This window comes from Salmo salar, chromosome 01 (assembly GCF_965601325.2).
Source record: "Salmo salar chromosome 01, fSalSal1, whole genome shotgun sequence".
Classification (NCBI taxonomy): domain Eukaryota; kingdom Metazoa; phylum Chordata; class Actinopteri; order Salmoniformes; family Salmonidae; genus Salmo; species Salmo salar.
The window spans coordinates 35,520,346-35,538,688 of record NC_138291.1 but is presented as its reverse complement, the minus strand read 5'-3'; positions in this window follow the sequence as shown (position 1 = coordinate 35,538,688).

Genomic DNA, 18,343 nt, shown 5'->3' with positions numbered 1-18,343 from the left:
AAAAAATCCTTAAAGTAGCATTTTTAGGAAGTATACTATTCTCAATACAACAAAAACATACTTAAATACATGCATGTCCTTCTGTCCTGAAACATTTAATTGAAATACTGTAGAATTCCATTCATTTCTATGGAGGACTACTTCTTCTGAGGAGTGCCAATATGGCCGACCGGTGGCTTCAAAGCCTCTCATTGGCCAATACATAGGATCAGAAATCCAGGGTATATACAGTTGAAGTCGGAAGTTTACATAAACAAGTTTTAATGACTCCAACCTAAGTGTTTCAACCACTCCACAAATGTCTTGTTAACAAACTATAGTTTTGGCAAGTCGGTTAGGATGTCTACTTTGTGCATGACAAGTAATTTTTCCAACAATTGTTTACATACAGATTAATTCACTGTATCACAATTCCAGTGGGTCAGAAGTTTACATACACAAAGTTGACTGTGCCTTTAAACAGCTTGGACAATTCCAGAAAATTATGTCATGGCGTTAGAAGCTTCTGATAGGCTAATTGACATCATTTGAGTCAATTGGAGGTGTACCTGTGGATGTATTTCAAGGCCTACCTTCAAACTCAGTGCCTCTTTGCTTGACATCATGGGAAAATCAAAATAAGTCAACCAAGACCTCAGAAATAAAATTGTAGACCTCCACAAGTCTGGTTCATCCTTGGGAGCAATTTCCAAACGTCTGAAGGTACCACGTTCATCTGTACAAACAATAGTGCGCAAGTATAAACACCATGGGACCACATAGCGGTCATACCGCTCAGGAAGGAGACGCGTTCTGTCTCCTAGAGATGAACGTACTTTGGTGAGAAAAGTGCAAATCAATCCCAGAACAACAGCAAAGGACCTTGTGAAGATGCTGAAGGAAACAGGTACAAAAGTACCTATATCAACAGTAAAATGAGTCCTATATCGACATAACCTGAAAGGCCGCTCAGCAAGGAAGAAGCCACTGCTCCAATTCCGCTATAAAAAAGCCAAACTACGGTTTGCAACTGCACATGGGGACAAAGATTGTACTTTTTGGAGAAATGTCCTCTGGTCTGATGAAACAAAAACAGAACTGTTTGGCCATAATGACCATCATTATGTTTGTAGGAAAAAGGGGGATGCTTGCAAGCCGAAGAACACCATCCCAACCGTGAAGCACGAGGGTGGCAGCATCATGTTGTGGGGGTACTTTGCTGCAGGAGGGTCTGGTGCACTTCCCAAACTAGATGGCATCATGAGGAGGAAAATTATGTAAATATATTGAAGCAACATCTCAAGACATCAGTCAGGAAGTTCAAGCTTGGTCGCAAATTGTTTTTCCAAATGGACAATGACCCCAAGCATACTTCCAAAGTTGTGGCAAAATGGCTTTAGGACAACAAAGTCAAGGTATTGGAGTGGCCATCACAAAGCCCTGACCTCAAACCCATAGAAGATTTGTGGGCAGAACTGAAAAAGTGTGTACGAGCAAGGAGGCCTACAAACCTGACTCAGTTACACCAGCTCTGTCAGGAGGAATGGGCCAAAATTCACCCAACTTATTGTGGGAAGCTTGTGGAAGGCTACCCGAAACGTTTGACCTAATTTAAACAAAGGCAACGCTACCAAATACTAATTGAGTGTATGTAAACTTCTGACCCACTGGGAATGTGATGAAATAAATAAAAGCTGAAATAAATCATTCTCTCTACTATTATTCTGACATTTCACATTCTAAAATAAAGTGGTGATCCTAACTGACCTAAGACAGGGAATTTTTACTAGGATTAAATGTCAGGAATTGTGAAAACCTGAGTTTAAATGTATTTGGCTAAGGTGTATGTAAACTTCCGACTTCAACTGTACATGTACAGTAGGTAGAGTTACTCAGTGTATATGATTGTTGTCTACCTCTCATTTCAGGTGTGAGCATGTTTCAGACATGGCAATGTATAACAAGGTCTCTCACCAACTCAGACTGTATTCAGTGCAAAGACGAGTTTGTGCAAGGCCACCACCACTAGAATGTGCTCAGGTAAGACATCCAGGTAACACCACTTCCACTTCCATCTTAGTTACAGAACAGAGACATAGAGCTTCATATGATGATCACCTGCAGTACCAGTCAAAGGTTTGGACACAACTACTCATTACAGGGTTTTTCTTTATTTTTACTATTTTCTACATTGTAGAATAATTATGAAGACATCAAATCTATGAAATAACACATATGGAATCATCTAGTAACCAAAAAAGTGTTCAACAAATTAAAACATATTTTATATGAGGTTCTTCAGAGTAGCCACCCTTTGCCTTGATGACAGCTTTGCACACTCTTGGCATTCTCTTAACCAGCTTCATGAGGTAGTCACCTGGAATGCAATTGTTAAAAGTTAATTAATTGTGGAATTTCTTTCCTTCTTAATGCGTTTGAGCCATTCAGTTGTGTTGTGACAAGGTAGGGGTGGTATACAGAAGATAGCCCTATTTGGTAAAAGACCAAGTCCATATTATGGCAAGAACAGCTCAAAAAAGCAAAGAGAAACGACAGTCCATCATTACTTTAAGACATGAAGGTCAGTCTATCCGGAACATTTCAAGAACTTTGAAAGTTTCTTCAAGTGCAGTCGCAAAAACCATCAAGCGCTATAATGAAACTGGCTGACCACAGGAAAGGGAGACCCAGAGTTACCTCTGCTGCAGAGGATAAGTTCATTAGAGTTAGCAGCCTAAGAAATTGCAGCCCAAATAAATGCTTCACAGAGTTCAAGTAACAGAAACATCTCAACTGTTCAGAGGAGACTGCATGAATCAGGCCTTCATGGTCGAATTGCTGCAAAGAAACCACTACTAAACGACACCAATAATAAGAAGAGACTTGCTTGGGCCAAGAAACACAAGCAATGGACATTCGACCCGGTGGAAATCTGTCCTTTTGGTCTGATGAGTCCAAATTTCTAATTTTTGGTTCGAACCGCCGTGTCTTTGTGAGACACAGATTAGGTGAACGGACGATCTCTGCATGTGTGATTTCCACCGTGAAGCATGGATAAGGAGGTGTGATGGTGTGGGGGTTCTTTGCTGGTGACACTTTCAATGTTTTATTTAGAATTCAAGGCACACTTAACCAGCATGGCTACCATAGCATTCTGCAGCGATACTCCATGCCAACTGGTTTACGCTTAGTGGGACTCTCATTTGTTTTTCAACAGGACAATGTTCCAACACACCTTCAGGCAATGTAAGGGCTACTTGACCAAGAAGGAGAGTGATGGAGTGCTGCATCAGATGACCTGCCCTTCACAATCACCTGACCTCTATCCAATTGAGATGGTTTGGGATGAGTTGGACCACAGTGTGAAGGATAAGCAACAAGTGCTCAGCATATGTGGGAACTCAAGACTGTTGGAAAAGCATTCCAGGTGAAGCTGGTTGAGAGAATGCCAAGAGTGTGAAAAATCTGTCAAAGTCAAAGGGTGACTAGGTGTCCAAACTTTTCACTGGTACTGTAAATCTGTCTAATCCAATCAATGACAAAACAGGCAAAAGACAATGGTATTTTCAGCCAATGACAGTTCTCCTCTATTTTCAACCAGCTGTATTGTCAGAGTGAAATTTTACATTTAGCATGGCAACAAAGGATAAGAAAGTAACAAGTTGTTCATTAGACCTACTGTGCAGTATAATGGATTACAGGCAGTTAGTGTTTTAATACAATGGTTAATTATTGAATGGAACCTGGTGCATGTTAGGAGCTCCAAAATGTAATGAATCACTTTTTCTCTCCCTATCCTTATAGAGGCACATGTTAAAAATCAACTTTATTGAATAAAAACAATACAATACAATTCAGTGACTAATCTGACTTATCTGTTTCCATGCGTCTGGTTGACAGGCTACCAGCAGGCCAATGTGGTGATGCTCCATAAGAGCCTATCTGATGTCTGAGGTGTTCTGAAATGCCAACTCAAGCCCTCTGCCCCTGCTGTACAGGAGTCAACCTGGGGAGTGGGGCTGTCCACCCTCTCACTACAGAAGAGGACATCAGGTACTGCCTGAAACACCCCTATAACACCTAACCAGACAAGCGTCACAATAGAAATACCACAGTAACTTGCACCGTACAAAAAGCAAACCGAGTTATAGTTAGAAAAATGTATTTACTACACAATGATACAACAATGCAAAATACAGATTTAAAGAAATACACAATGTAGACCAGTCAAATGTAGTTTTGAGACACACTAAAAAACAAAGTCAAACAAGAGTACAGGTGTCAACAATAACACATTACGTCTATACATATGTATGCATTAAGAAAAAAACAAAAAGTACAGTGGATAAAAGTACAGTTAGACAGTTAAAAAGAAACTTCTCAGTGGGAGGATTAGATGGCAGGCTTTGGCGCAGGCATTTACATTATTGTTACCTGATAAAATGTCACAATTTGTTATTTTCCTCAAGACCTTTAAAATATTCATTTTGGTTGGACAGCTAACAAAAAAGATAATCCCTCATTTAGTAGTATAACCCACAGTAAAGCACTGCATGAGTTTAAGTTTCTATGAAACCATCGTTACAAAAAGAACATTGCTACCAAAAGTACAACGATGCATGTTCTGACAAATACGTCACAAAATGAGCATACAGAGACATACAAAATAACCCAGACTGCACTGTCTTGAACTGGCTCTATCCAATGATCATTGGTTCTGAAACATCATAATGCAGGCTTTTCCTGGGAAAAAAATGAGTCATTCATGTGATAACTCTAGACAGTGTTAAGTAACTTTGATGGTGATTTTTATGTCTTGAAACAATCCCTTGACTACCCATGTAGGGTTCTTGTATGTGCGGACATTTACTTAAATGTGCATGCCTTAAAATATTATCTGGTTGGAGCACGTAACATGGTCAATTAACAACAGCCTTTGTTTAGAATATACTGTTGCAGTTCAGGCCAGACAAAATAAATTCTCTGAGTGACCATGCAGATTTAACCATGCAGATTTAACATGAGGATAATCTGTCTTGTATTCATGTAGTGATTTCCAGGACATGACCCTGCGTTTAAAATACGTTTTGTAATCACTAAATCTACCCTCCTCCCCCTTTGTTTTCCGACATTTCACACTGCAGTAAAAGTACTGTTGTTGTTTCACTGTGTGCAGAGACTTTAAATAAATCAAGGCTGCATTGTGGGAATTTAGGCTCCAGTCCATGTTCTCAGGAAAGAAAACTAGGTAAGGGTATTTTCCACTGAGTTTCCAATTGATATTCAGTAGGCAATGAGAGAACTGTTTCTGTTTGATCAACAGTAATAGCATTCAAACAGCCTCTCCAGAGTATTCCTAGCACTCTGTCTGTCTGCCGGGGACCCGAAAGTTGCTTTACAAAAAGATGGAGTACAATATCAAAAGCATTTCTATGTCGCCAGTACTGTGTGTGTGTTTGAGGACAGCCTGCTGGTATCCAGTGTGTCCAGCCTGATGTCCTACAGCGGTCAGCTACAGAACATGGTCAGCTTCTACATGGGCTGTAGCTTCAGGATTGAGAGGACCCTGCTGGCTGCCTGGTTGGAATATTACTGCACAACTGGCTAAAAGACACACATGGTGTTGGTTTCCTATTGACAATGAACAATTAAGTGTTCTTCTTCCTCTCCAGGCTGCATGTTCCTCACTGACCAAGAGGAGTCCTCCTTCTCTGCGTCCACCTCCACCCCTGATCAATGCCCTCTGACCTTCTCCCAGCAGCCTTTGCGCTACAGACCTGAGGGAGATCATTGGAGAGGACACAGGGTAGAGGTGTATCCATCCGTGCGCTGTTTGTCCAGGGTGAGTTGTTGCTGTTTCCACTGCTCCAGAGTCCAATGCGGCGAGCTTTACACCACTCCAGCCGACACCTGGCATTGTGCATGGTGAACTTAGGCCTGCATGCATCTGCTCCTGACAAACAGTTTTTTTGCTGACATTGGTTCCAGAGGCAGTTTGGAACTTGGTAGTGAGTGTTGCAACCGAGGGCCGACAATTTATAGACGATACGCACTTCAACACTCGGCGGTCCCGTTCTGTGAGCTTGTGTGACGTACCACTTCGCGGCTGAGCCGTTGATGCTCATAGACAGTTCCACTTCACAATAACAGCACTTACAGTTGAACGGTGCAAATAATTATTAGAAATAATTTAAAAAAAGGAAATATCACATTTACATAAGTATTCAGCCACTTAACTCTTTGTTGAAGCACCTTTGGCAGCGATTACAGCCTCGAGTCTTATTGGTTATGATGCTACAAGCTTGGCACACCTGTATTTGGGAGTTTCTCCCATTCTTTGCAGATCCTCTCAAGCTCCGTCAGGTTGGATGGAGAGCGTCGCTGCAAAGCTACTTTCAGGTCTCTCCAGAGATGTTCAATCAGGTTCAAGTCCGGGCTCTGGCTGGGCCACTCAAGGACATTCATAGACTTGTCCAGAAGTCACTCCTGCACTGTCTTGGCTGTGTGCTTAGGGTTATTGTCCTGTTGGAAGGTGAACCTTCACCCCAGTCTGAGGTCCTGAGTGCTCTAGAGCAGGTTTTCAACAAGTATCACTCTGTACTTTGCTCTGTTCATCTTTCCCTCGATCCTGTCTAGTCTCCCAGGCCCTGCCGCTGAAAAACAGCTGAAGGTGCCAGGTTTCCTCCAGATGTGACGCTTGGCATTCAGGCCAAAGAGTTCAGTCTTGGTTTCATCAGACCAGAGAATTTTGTTTCTCATGGTCTGAGAATCTTTAGGGGCCTTTTGGCAAACTCCAAGCAGGCAAACTCCAAGCAGGCTTTACTGAGGAGTGGCTTCCGTCTGGTCACACTACCATAAAGGCCTGATTGTTGGAGTGCTGCAGAGATGGTTGTCCTTCTGGAAGGTTCTCCCATCTCCAAAGAGGAAGTCTGGAGCTCTGACAGAGTGACCATTGGGTTCATGGTCACCTCCCTGGCCAAGGCCCTTCTCCCCCGATTGCTCAGTTTGGCTGTGCGGCCATTTCTATGAAATAGTCTTGGTGGTTCCAAACTTCTTCTATTTAAGAATGATGGAGGCCACTGTGTTCTTGGGGACCGTCAATGCTGCAGAAACGTTTTGGTACCCTTCCCCAGATCTGTTCCTCGACACAATCCTGTCTCGAATCTCTACTGACAATTCCTTCGACCTCATGGCTTGGTTTTTGCTCTGTCATGCACAGTCAACTGTGGAGACCTTATATAGACAGGTGTGTGCCTTTCCAAATTGTGTCCAATCAATTGAATTTACCACAGGTGGACTCCAATCAAGTTGTAGAAACATCTCAACTGGCTGACCTCTAAAGTCTGACCTGTGTGTTACAAGGTAAGATAAAGACAGCCGTACCACTGCTCAGTTACCAAGGCAACAGCCCAGACTCAGCACTGCCTGTGTCATGACGGAGACCTAAAAAGCTCAGGTGGTGAGCTTTCAACACACGCACACATTCTTAACAACACCCAAACCCATACCAGCCAACCTCTCACGCCGTCCTATTCATGAGGGTCAATTTAGTATTTTATGCTCAGGTTTGACCACTTGGTGGCGATATAAAGCAGTGGCAGAGTATTAATGGGAAACTCTGCATGAAAGGAGTGAACCTCAAGCACCTGGTGGAGCCTATATGACCTGTTTACCACAGCCAGCACCATCCAGGGCATCAGCACCATCCAGGGCATCAGCACCACAGGTTGGTACAGATGCTATGGAGTCCGGTGTTCAGGTACCGACAGGTCCACCAAGTATGCACACAGATCTTTACGATAATATGCCTGTCTCAATATAGACTTAAATGAGTGTGTGTGTGTGTGAGAACAGGATAGGGGATGGAGGGAACGAGGTGGACGTGGGCAAGTTGAAGGTGGCAGTGAGGGAACACATGCCCAACGGGAGCCTAATAACCTGTGACATGGCTGCTGACTTCGCCTTCACAGCGGTTGGGAATGAATGTATTCATTTAAACGTTTATTTACGTGTGAAGTCACCTTTAGCAATCCATTCTTACATGATTACTCTATTATATTATTAGATACCGTGTTTAGATTTCCTATGAGCAGATTGGAGCCCTCACATTCTCCAGTGCCCTTTACAGGCAGAAGGGTGGTTGTCTCAGGTTTGACGCAAGGGTTGTGTATTATTAACTGCCTTCCATATAGCCAGGAAGTGTGTTGCTCGCTGAAGCAGAGTCAGACATCCTCTCACCATGATTAATTGAGACCAGAGCAGAAGTAGTTTCCATATGTGTGTTGTGTCCTCTCCTCTGTTTGACCATCTATGTGAACCCTGACCATATCTGTGACCCCACACCACCGCTGTCCTGACACCCTGTCCTCCGTACACACAGCTCGAGTGAGATTTCCAATGAATTCATTACGCATGACACTTAATAATAATAATAATTTAACTTGTATAGCGCTTTTCATAACAGAAATGGATCTCAAAGCTGGTTCCTGAAACTTGAAACGTGATATAGTGACCCAGGTTTACGTGATATTGGTTTACTCTTACAGCAAAGACAGAAGCAGGTCTAATTACCTCATTTGTGCCTATTACTATTTGTGTTTGTCATCTTGGAAAATCGAATTAGATCATGAGATAGCATTATTAAGAGTGTATGAGGGAGACTGTGAGAAACATTGAAGTAGTAAATACTGTTTTGAATCTCATCCTCTCCAACCGGTCTCTCTCTGTGTTGTAGAAGTATTTAACTGTGGAGGCTACAGTGTGGCCTGTGCTCTGTACATCCTCAGTCTCGGTCCCATCCACTTAGCGGTACTGTAGGTACCTCCACAAAGGCCTGGGCCAGGAATGTAGCCAAGGTAAGAATGGCTAGGCCCCAGCCCTAGACTATACTAGTTTTATGTGTATGTCTATGCTTCACCACATGCAGATCTTAGGCATGGGGCCAGAGCTGAGGCCCTCCACTGTTAAAGTAAGACAGGACACTATAGGGAGGCACAGACAGGATGTGAGCAGGATTAAACATTTTAAACCCAACCCATTGAAAACTGTTACGGTGCCTTTCATTCCATGTCATACCATTTTGTCCCATCATCTCTCAAATCACAGGTTTTGGATGAGACTGACTTTATGACCAAAATTATACTTTTTACACTTTGTAGTCAATTTTGACACTAGAATAAATGTTTCTGGCTCATATCGATGCCACATAGGCCATTTTCAAAACCAGAAGTTGCTTTTTAGTGGCAGTCGCTCTTTAAAGCTTGAGCTCTATATACAGTGCATTAGGAAAGTATTCAGACCACTTCACTTTTTCCACATTTTGTTACGTTATAGCGTAACAAGATTCTAAAATGTATTAAATAAATAAAAAAATCCTCATCAAATCTACACACAATAACCCATAATGACAAAGCAATTATTATTTTTTTCTTATTTCTGCAAGTGTATTAAAAATAAACAGAAATACCTTATTTACATAAGTATTCAGACCCTTTGATATGAGACTCGAAATTGAGTCATCCTTGAGATGTTTCTGCAACTTGGAGTCCACCTGTGGTAAATGCAATTGATTGGACATGATTTGGAAAGGCACACACCTGCCTATATAAGGTCCCACAGTTGACAAAGCATGTCAGAGCAAAAACCAAGCCATGAGGTCGAAGGAATTGTCAGTAGAGCTTCGAGACAGGATTGTGTCGAGGCACGGCTCTGGGGAAGGGTACCAAAATGTTTCTGCAGCATTGAAGGTCCACAAGAACACAGTGGCCTCCATCATTCTTAAATGGAAGACGTTTGGAACCACCAAGACTATTCCTAGAGCTGGCAGCCCAGCCTAACTGAGCAATCAGGGGAGAAGGGCCTTGGTCAGGGAGGTGACCAAGAACATGATGGTCACTCTGATAGAGCTCCAGAGTTCCTCTTTGGAGATGGGAGAACCTTCTAGAAGGACAACCATCTCTGCAGCACTCTACCAATCAGGCCTTTATGGTAGAGTGACCAGACGGAAGCCACTCTTCAGTAAAAGGCACATGACAGCCTGCTTGTGCTTGGAGTTTGCCAAAAGGCACCTAAAGACTCTCAGAACATGAGAAACAAGATTCTATGGTCTGATGAATCCAAGATTGAACTCTTTGGCCTGAATGCAAGCGTTACGTCTGGAGGAAACCTGGCACCATCCCTACGGTGAAATATGGGTGTGGAAGCATCATGCTGTGGGGCAGAGACTGGGAGACTAGTCAAAACCGAGGGAAAGATGAACGGAGCAAAGCACAGAGACATCCTTGATGAAAACCTGCTCCAGAGTGCTCAGGACCTCAGACTGGGGCAAAAGTTCACCTTCCAGCAGGACAACGACCCTAAGCACACATTCAAGACAATGCAGGAGTGGCTTCAGGACAAGTCGTTGAATGTCCTTGAGTAGCCCATCCAGAGCCCGAACTTGAACACGATTGAACATCTCTGGAGAGACCTGAAAACACCTGTGCAGTGATGCTCCCCATCCAACCTGAAAGAACTTGAGAGGATGTTTTTGCAAAAACCCGTTTTTGCTTTGTCATTATAAGGTATTGTGTGTAGATTGATGAGGGGAAAAAAACAATTGAATAGATTTTAGAATAAGGCTGTAACGTAACAAAATGTGGAAAAGGTGAAGGGGTCTGAATACTTTTAGAATGCACTGTAGACTGTCATGTTTGGATCAAACCAAGAACTGAGATATGTGGTTGATTTACATGTTGTGAGAAGGTGGAGTTGGCTGCAGCTGTGCATTTGATTGCTCTCAATTTTCCTCCCGAATGCGTGTTTATTAGAAATGTAATAGATTATAAACCATCATTATCCCATGATTGAAGCTAAAGCCTGATATGAAAAAATGCCACAAATCAAGTTGTTTGTGTAGCTCTGTGATCTCATCTAGAATAAACAAAGGCACTCGAATAGAACAAAATAAAAACGGGTTTTAGTTTGTGATAGACATTGAACATCCCAATCCCCAATTGCTCAATATGAAAAGTTTTGGTTTTCTTCTTAGGTAAATTATTTTGTGTTTACTTGTATTATGGAAATATTGAGACTTACACTGTCGCATCAGCCTTCTGGTAGATTCAGTTTCTAACTAATCACAGACTGAAGTGTGGCACGAAGGGAGGGGGAGGGTTAGAGAAAAACCTGCCTCAATATGTTTTCTTACATTTGAAAAGCAAATCCTCCCAATCTTAAGAACTCCCAATGGACATTTCATGTCTCATCTTCAGTTAGTAGAACCAAATAAAGAATCAGTCATGCACAATTGGCAGACAAACACACAAGGACACACACACACACACACACACACAGAGCAGACACATAGAAGGCAGTGCTCTGAGGGACAGTTAACTGCCTTTGTGGCAAGCTGCCGACTGAGCTCTGCTCCTGCCACTACCACTCTGCTTCTAGATTAAAAAAACAGAAAGGGGAGTGTGTGTATGTGAATGTGTATATGCGTTTCAAACCAGAAATGCTGCCTTGGTAACCTTTTATCTGTATTCCTTAGCTATGAGTCAGTGAGCAAAACACTTGCTAAGAGCAAATCACCACCTCAATCTGTGTCCTAAAACCCTCTTCTGTAATTCATCATATACAGTTGAAGTCGGAAGTTTACATACACTTAGGTTGGAGTCATTAAAACTCGTTTTTCAACCACTCCACAAATTTCGTGTTAACAAACTATAGTTTTGGCAAGTCGGTTAGGACATCTACATTGTGCATGTCACAAGTAATTTTTCCAACAATTGTTTACAGAAAGATTATTTCAATTATAAAATTCACTGTATCACAATTCCAGTGGGTCATAAATTTAAAAACACTAAGTTGACTGTGCCTTTAAACAGCTTGGAAAATTCCAGAAAATTATGTCATGGCTTTAGAAGCTTCTGATAGGCTAATTTGACATAATTTGAGTCAATTGGAGGTATACCTGTGGATGTATTTCAAGGCCTACCTTCAAACTCAGTGCCTCTTTGCTTGACATCATGGGAAAATCAAAAGAAATCAGCCAAGACCTCAGAAAAAAAATTGGAGACAAGTCTGGTTTATCCTTGCGAGCAATTTCCAAATACCTGAAGGTACCACGTTCATCTGTACAAACAATAGTACGCAAGTATAAACACCATGGGAACATGCAGCCATCCTACCGCTCAGAAAGGAGACGCGTTCTGTCTTGATATGAACGTACTTTGGTGCGAAAAGTGCAAATCAATCCCAAAACAACAGCAAAGGACCTTGTGAAGATGCTGGAGGAAACAGGTACAAAAGTATCTATATCCACAGTAAAACGAGTCCTATAATCGAAATAACCTGAAAGGCTGCTCAGCAAGGAAGAAGCCACTGCTCCAAAACCGCCATAAAAAAGCCAGAATACGGTTTGCAATTGCACATGTGGACAAAGATCGTACTTTTTGGAGAAATGTCTGGTCTGATGAAACAAAAATATAACTGTTGTTTGGCCATAATGACCATCGTTATGTTTGGAGGAAAAAGAGGGATGCTTGCAAGCCGAAGAACACCATCCCAACCGTGAAGCACAGGGGTGGCAGCATCATGTTGTGGGGGAGCTTTGCTGCAGGAGGAACTGGTGCACTTCACAAAATATATGGCATCATGAGGAAAGAAAATTACGTGGATATATTGAAGCAACATCTCAAGACATCAGTCAGGAAGTTAAAGCTTGATCGCAAATGGGTCTTCCAAATGGACAATGACCCCAAGCATACTTCCAAAGTTGTGGCAAAATGGCTTTAGGACAACAAAGTCAAGGTATTGGAGTGGCCATCACAAAGCCCTGACCTCAATCCTATAGAAAATGTGTGGGCAGAACTGAAAAAGCGTGTGCGAGCAAGGAGGCCTACAAACCTGACTCAGTTACACTAGCTCTGTCAGGAGGAATGGGCCAAAATTCACCCAACTTATTGTGGGATGCTTGTGGAAGGCTACCCGAAACGTTTGACCCAAGTTAAACAATTTAAAGGCAATGCTACCAAATACTAATTGAGTGTAGTAAACTTCTGATCCACTGGGAATGTGATGAAAGAAATAAAAGCTTAAATAAATCACTCTACTATTATTCTGACATTTTACATTTTCTAAAATAAAGTGGTGATCGTAACTGACCTAAAACAGGGAATTTTTACTAGGATTAAATGTCAGGAATTGTGAGAAACTGAGTTTAAATGTATTTGGCTAAAGTGTATGTAAACTTCCGACTTCAACTGTATCTAGATTTTTTAAACACCTATTTCCTTAGTAATATTAATGGTGTAAATATGAAATGTATTGGAACTCATTTGTATGTGATTGACTGTTGTAATACTGATTCATGTTTATGATGTAACAGCTTATGCAGTGTATTTTAATAAATGAAGTGCTCTTGACATCTGGTTAGAATCAGAGCCCCACTGTCTGCGCTCTAACATGATCTCATCAACTGTCAATACCAGTGCCAGTGTGTGCCATGCTAGGGCCACCCTCCCTGACTTTCCATCCCTCTCTCCCCAGCCAACTGAGCCAAGTCAGACACAGATCTGTCTAAAACAAATCTTCCACACACACTTCATACAGTCAACACAGTCTGATAAACACATGGTATGGTTTCAGGCAACCTTGCAAGGACAGTAGACGTACTGTATTCTCCAGCCAAAAAATGACTTCCAACATTATGCTCACACTCAGTCACACAGTTAGTTAATCTGTTATTTTCTTAGCTAACATGGAGATAATAGAAAGCGATGACATTGAGTGTGACCTTTCCAAATGAAGACCTTTCCCTTTAGGTTCACTCAAAGTCAAGTTGATATCGTCCAAGGAAGCTTCTGTTGCTAGGGAAATAAATAAACCAAGGATATTCATTAGCTAGTTAGCTACTGGCTACACCTGAGAATGTTAAGTATTATTCGATGATGGAATTAGTTGCTTAGTTGATAAAATTACAGTGTGAATTTAACTCTAGTTCCACCGAGCCATGTGTGTGCGTGCATTTCTGATTCGGTCTCTGTCCGTCATACCCTAACAAGTGTGTTTGGAGTGAGATGCATTAGTCTGTTGAAATGTGTTTTGAAGTGTGTAGTTGTATTTTGAATCAAATCCAAACTGCCAAGGCACCACTCCTTCACAGGTGAAAGAGAGAGAGAAGGTGAAATATGAGCACATACAAGACGGTTTGTTTTACTCTTAAAATATGCCAGAGCAGAGATCTGAATAGGGTTGAAAAAGCTACCGGTAGTTTACCAAAGTTATTGGAATCTCTAGTAATTTTGGTAATTAATACTTGAATAACATATATGCGAGAGAGTATCACTTTTTAATATCGGTCTCCACATTGTCCATGAGTGTCTAGTAGATAGACCATATGGTTCAATTAGCAATCAGGCCCTAGGAGGTGTGGTATATGGCCAATGTACCACAACTAAGGGCTGTTCTTCAGCACGACGCAACGCAGAGTGCCTGCACTCAGCCCTTAGCCGTGGTTTATTGGCCATATATCACAAACCCCCGAGGTGCCGTATTGCTATTATAAACTGGTTACCAATGTAATTAGAGCAGTAAAAATAAAATGTTTCGTCATACCCGTGGTATACGGTCTGATATACCATGGCTGTCAGCCAATCAGTATTCAGGGCTCGAACCATCGAGTTTATAAGAGAAAATAGCCTAACTAATAAAAAAAAGCATCTCCCCACTGGGCACAGACGTCAGTTCAAAGTTTAGTTTTGATTTACATTTGGTTGAGATGTCAACTAACGTGAATACAAAGTGGAATCGACCAAAAATGTAACCCTATCATTGGATTTAAGTTAAAAGTTGGGTGAAAAAAAGACTAAATTCGCTTATTTTGATCACTTTTGGCAAGTCCAATCAGTTAATATTTTGGGGTTGAAATTACATGGAAATAAAGTTGATTCAACTCGTTTTTGTAATCAACAACGGCATTATTTTCAATTAACTCTGCAACTTTTCCAACTATTTATGTTTTTCAAAACTGCCACCAGTTTGACACCAAAACATTGAAAACAAATACATACTGACATAGTAAAATGTGTGTAAAATACAGATATTTCATGCTGAAACCCTAATACTAAACAACGGTATTCACTAAGTTGATGGTTTATATTTAACATTGTTTTTTGTTGTTGTTGAAAATCTTATTGAACTATTTAATACATTTTACATGTGATAAGGCCACACAGAGGGACAGAGATAATTACAGACACCTGTAAAAATCTGAAGTACCCAAAAGGGCCACTTGATGTCTTAAATCCTTAAAAAAAAAAAAAATGTGGGTAGTTTACTAGTAAACTTAGAAAGTTTCCAGTGATATACCCTTCTTTTGCAACCCTAGATCTGAATAAGATAAAATTACATGAAAGCCCTCTCTTCCAGAGAACAACTGTACAGAGGAATCCACACAACTCCATACATCAACCATCATGACAAATGTTTTCCTTCTTTATTTTGACAGGGAGTCAATGCTGAGACCAAGGGCTCTTTTCCAGATGAGTCCTGTTTAGCCCAACAATACACATCAAAATACAACATACACATTAACAACACATCCATATACACATTAAAATGCATGTTATAATACACAACAATACATGAAAAGCAAAACACAATCATAAAATATAGCTGGAAGCAGCAATGAATGGGGTTCACAGGATGACAGAAAGGACAAGATCAGAGTGGATTTACAGTGGTTTAAAATGGACACGTAAAATCTGACCAATTCCTTAGCTAAGTTAACCTCTATGGGTGGTGCACTCCATCAACAGCAGGTGCATTTCAAGAGCGGCAAATTTGAATCCAAATAAATGTCAAAATTCAAATTTTTCAAACATACAACTATTTTACACCCTTTGAAAGATAAACATCTCCTTAATCTAACCACATTTTACGATTTCAAAAAGGTTTTACGGCGAAAGCATAAATTTAGAGTATGTTAGGACAGTACATTTACAAGAGTTGTGTGTAATGTTTTGTCAATTCAAAGACAGGGTCAACAAAACCATAAAACCAGCTAAAATGATGCACTAACCTTTTACAATCTCCATCAGATGACACTCCTAGGACATTATGTTAGACAATGCATGCATTTTTAGTTCTATCAAGTTCATATTTATATCCAAAAACAGCGTTTTGCTATGGCATTGATGTTGAGGAAATCGTTTCCCTCCAATAACCGGCAGTCAAGTCAGCACCACAAATTAAATAATTAAAATTAGAAAACATTGGTAAAATATTATATTGTCATTTAAAGAATTATAGATTTACATCTCTTGAACGCAATCAACTTGCCAGATTTAAAAATAACCTTACTGGGAAATCACACTTTGCAATAATCTGAGCACTGCGCCCAGAAAAATACGCGTTGCGATACAGACTAGTCGTCATGTTGGGGAGATCTAAAATCGAAAATACTATGTAAATAATCCATTACCTTTGATTCTCTTGTCAGTGTCCTTCCGGTCCGGTCCAAACAAAGGGGCTCATCATTTATGTCCAAAAATCTCCGTCTTGTTAGCACATGATCTAAGCCCGCCGGACTTCACTTCATGAACGAGGGGAAAAAATATATTTACGTTCGTTCAAACATGTCAAACGTTGTATAGCATAAATCATTAGGGCCTTTTTTAACCAGAACATGAATAATATTCAAGGTGGACGAATGCATACTCTTTTATAACGTATTGGAACGAGGGTACCCAACATGAACTCGCGCGCCAGGTGTCTAATGGGCCATCATCGTTCCATGGCTCTTGTTCGGTCAGATCTCCCTCCAGAAGACTCAAAACACTTTGTAAAGGCTGGTGACATCTAGTGGAAGCAATAGGAAGTGCCAAAATATTCCTCAGCCCCTGTGTTTTTCAATGGCATAGGTTTAAAGGTAATACAACACATCAGGTATCCACTTCCTGTCAGAAAATGTCTCAGGGTTTTGCCTGCCAAATGAGTTCTGTTATACTCACAGACACCATTCAAACAGTTTTAGAAACTTTAGAGTGTTTTCTATCCATATATAATAAGTATATGCATATTCTAGTTACTGGGTAGGATTAGTAACCAGATTAAATCGGGTACATTTTTTTTATCCAGACGTGCAAATACTGCCCCCTAGCCCCAACAGGTTAAGACATACGATAGGCCTACATTCCAAATGTGGTGTCATTTGGTCCTATGGTTCATGAGAAGAAGATTTCTTTAGTATTTTTAGCATCTTTGAATGCATCAATGTTATTTTCTCAAACTCTTTACAGACTATTGACAAAGATTAAATTCAGAGTGAATCAGACTTTTAGACCATGAAAAGAAGATGTTATGATTATTTTAATTATTAGCGTTACATCGTCAAAAGTGAACTATTAAAACCTGTTGGGGATAGGGGGCAGTATTGAGAATTTTGAAAAAAAATATGTGCCCATTTTTAACTGCCTCCTACACCAACTCAGAAGCTAGGATATGCATATTATTAACAGAATTGGATAGAAAACACTCTGAATTTTCTAAAACTGTTTGAATGGTGTCTGTAAGTATAACAGAACTCATATGGCAGTCAAAACCCTGAGACAAATTCTGACAGGAAGTGGATACCTGATGTGTTGAATTACTTTTAAGCCTATGCCATTGAAACACACAGGGACGTATTAATCATTGAGCACTTCTTACGCCATCCACTAGATGTCACCAGTCTTTACAAAGTGGTTTGAGTCTTCTACTGTGAAAACTGACCGAACAAGAGACTTGGAACGTTGGTCATAAGCGGATGGCCGATACGACTCTGGCGCACGAGTGCATGTTTGGGTACTCTCGTTCCAATACGTTTTAAAAGAGAATGCAATCGTCCGCCTTGAATATTATTGAAGTTCTGATTGAAAAAGGCCCTAATGATTTATGCTATACAACATTTGACATGTTTGAACGAACGTAAATATTTGTTTTCTTCTTTGATGAAGACAAGTCCGGCGGGCGTCGTTCATGTTTTTGAGTAGCCTACAGGACGCGCTAACAACACGGAGCTTTTTGGACATAAATGATGAGCTTTTTCGAACAAAACTACATTTGTTATGGACCTGGGATTCCTGGAAGTGCCTTCTGATGAAGATAATCAAAGGTAAGGGATTATTTACATAGTATTTTTGATTTTAGATCTCTCCAACATGGCGCTTAGTCTGTATCGCAAAGCCTATTTTTCTGGGCGCAGTCCTCAGATTATTGCAAAGTGTGATTTCCCAGTAAAGTTATTTTTAAATCTGGCAATGCGGTTGCGTTCAAGAGATGTTAATCTATAATTCTTTTAATGACAATATAATATTTTACCAATGTTTTCGAATAGTAATTA